This window comes from Dama dama, chromosome 31 (assembly GCF_033118175.1).
Source record: "Dama dama isolate Ldn47 chromosome 31, ASM3311817v1, whole genome shotgun sequence".
Lineage (NCBI taxonomy): Eukaryota > Metazoa > Chordata > Mammalia > Artiodactyla > Cervidae > Dama > Dama dama.
This window is the reverse complement of record NC_083711.1, coordinates 43,107,208-43,112,981: the sequence shown is the minus strand read 5'-3', so window position 1 is coordinate 43,112,981 and position 5,774 is coordinate 43,107,208. Positions and strand designations below refer to the sequence as shown.

General features: G+C 40.6%; 1 pseudogene; it reads right to left on the bottom strand.

Moving 5' to 3' along the window:
* Window positions 1–637: 637 nt before the first annotated feature.
* LOC133050104 (elongation factor 1-alpha 1-like) lies at window positions 638–5,004 on the bottom strand (annotated as a pseudogene).
* Between the last annotated feature and the right edge of the window lie 770 nt (window positions 5,005–5,774).

The following is a 5,774-nucleotide window of genomic DNA, read 5'->3' as shown; positions in this document are numbered from 1 at the left end:
CGCTGAAGCTGAAGCTCCAATATTTGGCCACCTCATGCAAAGAACTGACTCATTGGGAAAGACCCTGTTGCTGAAAAAGATTGAAGGCAGGAGGAGAAGGAGACGACTGAAGATGAGATGGTTGGATGGCATCACTGACTCGATGGACATGAGTTTGAGCAAATTCTGGGAGTTGGTGATGGACAGGCAAGCCTGGTGTGCTGCAGTCCGTGGGGTTGCAGAGTTGGACATGGCTGAGCGACTGAACTGAATTGGAGTAAAGATGAAATAGGCATTAAACAAATGGAGTTAGAAAAAGTTAGAAAAAGATGCAAGAGGGATATATATGGTTTAAATACATAGGTTCTATAAAGCCATGGAATCATTAGTAATCATACTGCTGGTATTTTTTTCTCACAATATGAGACAAGAAATTAGCCAGGAATGTCACATTTGACAATAAAGAGCCCAGAGGGGCCTCAATCTGAGCAAGAGGAGATGGTACCTGGACCCTGTGGAGAGTCTTTCCATGCACTTATTGGACAATAAATCAACTCAGGAGTAGCTATGCTCTACTTATTATTCTAAATTTTCATTGATAAATTATCATATCTCACATAGGCCCATGGATTCAATAACATACTTTTTCTCATTAAACTTTTTTTTAATGGGTCTCAAATTCTGTGACAGATTTTTAGTCAAGTTGTTTTCATTAAGAAGTACTGATTTTAAAAACTAATAACTTAAACTGCCACACACAAAACATATGGTCCACAAAACATTCTCCTTTCTTTCTGAAGGTTTTACGATGCATTGTGATCATTAACCAGTCTTTTACTATTAAACTTAAATGGCCAATTGAGACAAACAGTTCTGAGACCGCTCTTCCACCACTGATTAAGACTGGGGTGGCAGGTATTGGGAATAATATTCATTTAGTCTTCTGAGCTTTCTGGGCAGACTTGGTGACCTTGCCAGCTCCAGCTGCCTTCTGGTCCACCACGTTGATGGCACCCACAGCGACTGTCTGTCTCATGTCACACACAGCAAACTGGCCCAGAGGAGGATAATCAGAGAAGCTCTCGACACACATGGGCTTGCTAAGAACCATATCAACGATGGCAGCATTACCTGATTTCAAGAATTTAGGGCCATCTTTCAGCTTTTTGCCAGAATGACAATCAATCTTCTCCTTCAGCTCAGCAAACTTGCAAGCAATGTGAGCTGTGTGGCAGTCCAGCACAGGTGCATATCCAGCACTGATTTGGCCTGGATGGTTCAAAATAATCACCTGGGCTGTGAAGCCAGCTGCTTCCATGGGTGGGTCACTTTTGCTGTCACCAGCCACATTGCCACAACGAACATCTTTGACAGACACGTCCTTGACATTGAAGCCCAGATTGCCCCCAGGAAGGGCTTCACCCAGTGCTTCATGGTGCGTTTCTACAGACTTCACTTCAGTTGATACATTGACCAGAGCAAAGATGATCACCAGGCCAGGTTTGAGAACACTAACCTCCACACGACCCACAGAGACAGTACCAATACCACCAATTTTATAGACATCCTGGAGAGGCAAACGCAAGGGTTTATCAGTTGAGTGAATTGGTGGCAGGATGCAACCCAGGGCTTCAAGCAGGATGACTCCACTGGCATTGCCATTTTTACAGGAGACTTTCCATCCCTTGAACCATGGAAGGTTCGCACTTGGCTCCAGCATGTTGTCACCATTCCAGCCAGAAATTGGCACACATGCTACTGTATTGGGGTTGTCACCAAGTTTCTTAATGTAGGTGCTGACTCCCTTAACAATTTCCTCATATCTCTGCTGGCTGTAGAGTAGCTCAGTGGAATCCATTTTGTTAACTCCAACAATTAGCTGTTTCACACCCGGAGTGTAAGCCAGAAGGGCATGCTCATGGGTCTGCCCATTCTTGGAGATACCGGCTTCAAATGCACCAACACCAGCAGCAACAATCAGGACAGCACAGTCAGCCTGGGATGTGCCTGTAATCATATTTTTTATGAAGTCTCTGTGTCCTGGGGCATCAGTGATAGTAACATAGTACTTGCTGTCCTCAAATTTCCACAGGGAGATATCAATGGTGATACCATGCTCTCATTCAGCTTTCAGTTAGTCCAAGACCCAGGCCTACTTGAAGGAGCCCTTTCCTATCTCGGCAGCCCCCTTTGCGAACTTTTCAATTGTTCTCTCTCTTTTTTTTTTTTTTTCATGTTTTATTTTTATTTATTTATTTATTTTCATGTATTTGTATTAGTTGGAGGCTAATTACTTTACAATATTGTAGTGGTTTTTGCCATACATTGACATGAATCAGCCATGGATTTACATGTGTTTCCCATCCCGATCCCCCCTCCCGCCTCCCTCCCCACCCCATCTCTTTGGGTCTTCCCAGTGCACCAGCCCTGAGCACTTGTCTCATGCATCCAACCTGGCCTGGTGATCTGTTTCACCCTTGATAGTATACTTGTTTCAGTGATATTCTCTCAGAACATCCCACCCTCACCTTCTCCCACAGAGTCCAAAAATCTGTTCTGTACATCTGTGTCTCTTTTTCTGTTTTGCATATACGGTTATTGTTACCATCTTTTAAAATTCCATATATATGCATTAGTATACTGTATTTGTGTTTATCTTTCTGGCTTACTTCACTCTGTATAATGGGCTCCAGTTTCATCCATCTCATTAGAACTGATTCAAATGAATTCTTTCTAATGGCTGAGTAATATTCCATAGTGTATATGTACCATAGCTTCCTTATCCATTCGTCTGCTGATGGACATCAAGGTTGCTTCCATGTCCTGGCAATTATTCAATTGTTCTCTTGATCCCGCCACATTCATAGATCAGATAGCTAGTCATGGTAGACGTCCCTGAATCTACACGCCCAATGACAATGATGTTGTTCTGGGTTTTCCTTTCCCATTTTTGCTTAGGTTTAACTGTGGTTTTCATGACACCTGTGTCCTGGTGGCAAACCTGTTGCCAAAAAGCTCAATAACACAATTATAGTCCAATTGTTTGAATAGATAAGGGCCCCACAAAAGTATTTCCCTGGGTCTCTTTTTTTTCCAACAGTGGCTATGACTAGAATTCATTCCCATGGACACACCTGATTACAAGGGTGAATGGAAATGTAGTTTTTAAAGTACTAAGTCAAGAAAGAATAGAAAGCATTTGTGTGAAGTGTATATGTGTGCACGGCTAGCAATTCTATTACTGAGAGTTAGATGACGAATATGAACATGTAAGTTATCGAGTATGTTACAGTGTAAAATGTGCTTTAAAGAAAAAGTTGAAATGAGAGATGGGAATGTCTAATCTATGTTAAACTCTTAATAATGCTTTATAGTGGTAGTAAAGCCATGTTCATCATAAGATTAGTTTTGATATCATTTTGCCCATAATGGATTATTTTCTTATCTTCATATAAACTTGTGTCTCTAATGAATTATTCTCTTCTTTGCTTACTTAATTTCAATTCATTGTTTAGAGTCCAGGACAATTAGCATTTATTCATTCGAGCTCTCTTTTCCCACTGATTATTCCCTCTAGTTTTTCTGAGCACTTCTGTTTATGATTTAGCTATTCTGCCTACCTCATTCTGTACTGCATCACACCAAATAGTGCATATTTCTTGAAGATAGGATTCATCACTTACTTTTTAATCTCTGAATCCCATAATGCTTACTGTTGACTTCAGTTTAGGAAGTCCTCTACAAATGTTTGCTGAATTGACTTTTAGACCTGTTCACCCTGAAAAGGTGGGGCTTCCCAGGTGGTGCTAGTGGTAAAGAACCTGCCTGCCAATACAAGAGAAATAAGAGATGTGGGTTCGATCCCTGGGTCCAGAAGATCCCCTGGAGGAGGACACAGCCACTCACTCCAGTATTCTTGTCTGGAGAACCCATGGACAGAGGAGGAGGCTGGCAGGCTACAGCCCATAGGGTCGCACAGAGTCACACGTGACTAAAGCAACTTAGCGCCACACAGCACAGCGCCTTGGAAAGGCAGCAAAGGCTCAGCTTTTAGCGAGCAACTGTGTCTCAGGAAAATCCATACAATTGAGTTTTGGGTGTTTTGTTGCAAAGATACAAATTGTTTAGGGTGAACTAATTTGAAATATTTCTTAATTGTCAGCTACCACGGAGTTAGCCAAGAAAAATTAATTTTTAATCCTTGTTTTTCAAAGGCCTTTGCATGTAGGATTAACTGAATATAAAAAAAAAGAAAACCATGGAGAAAGAATACAGCAATTTTTTATAGGTATTTTTCTGATGCTTAGTACATCATGGTGTATTATCAGCCTGCCCCATTACTTTAAATCACTAAACAGCCATTAACATTTTAATAAAATAAAATGTCCCTGTCTATCTACAAATAAAATTGCTGGGGAATTTATAAGGCACTTGAATTCTGATTTGGGAAAATTGATTTCAAAATGCCAAAATGATCACAAATCTTATAAAAAGTATTAAGAGACACAGGGATGGGGATGGGAGCCTATCTGGTGAACGAGGAAGAAATTTCAGGTAAATAACTGGAAAACTCATTTTCAAACCCTTTAACCAGGACTGAATATAGAAGTTGTGACAGAGGCTTGAGGACCATGGGACAGCTAGAAATTCTGACTCTTTCCCTTTTCCTCAGCTTTCCCTATCAACTACAACTGGTGAAAGGGAAGGGGCATTAGCACTTAATCTGTAATTCCTGATGTCACAGGACACATAGTAGCTGACCCAGAGGGTGGTGTTCCCCAAGATGGGACCTACAGTTTCAAAATTAATGGCAAACTGGCCCACATTGGAAATTTCTTGGTAAGTTACCAAAAATCTCTCAGATGCAGCAAATTGCACTTTGACTCCAAGTGTCAGAGGGTTTACTTGGAGCGATGCACACAAGCCCTTTAATCCTGAAACAGAACTTCTCTTAAATATTTTACAGGGTATCCGATAGGATTTGGTCCATTGGTGAACTTTGATCACAGTTAACAGGAACACCATCCTTTCCTTGACTAACTTCTGCATTTACCATATTTTATTCAAATTGTTATTATATTATTAATCTATTTCCTTAAAGGGTGAGAGCATTGAAGTATTCCCACTCTATTCCCTTGTTTGATGAAGACTATGAAATGCTTTTTCCTTCTATCATCTCATCCTTAAATTATTGGCTATAGTATGACTACAACATGGACCCTGATGCAAATTTTCTCTATTACTTGGGAATCCTACAATGCTCCACACTCATTAGAATGTTTGATATTCCAAATAGCAGTCAGTACTGAGTCTCTTATCAGTCAGTACTGATAACTTCCAAGTTCAGCCCCTTCATTATCTCTGCTTAACATTTGGTTTCTCAGCTTGGTGCTATGTGCCTGGCATTTGTTTCTTTCCTTTTATAGCTATACGAAGTTTGTATGCATACCCAGAGACCTGCCAGAGCAGACCTATTTTGAACGAACAATAAAGTAAATAAATTCACATTGATCTTTTTATACCATGTTCAATGTACCATCTTAAGGTTGAAAGAATAAGCAAAATCATAGACAGATACATCTTTTGAATTTCATGTTTATGAAATATGAAGACTGTGGCTTAGGGGGAGTGGTAAAATAGGTGAAGAGGTGGGGCCTGATAAAGGAGAAGGCTGTTTAAAAAAGTAGGGCTGGGGCTTCCTTGGTGGCTCAAGAGTATAGAGAGTAGCCCCCAGTCACCACAACTAGAGAAAGGTCAACATAGCAGCAAAGACTCACACAGCCAAAACTAAATAA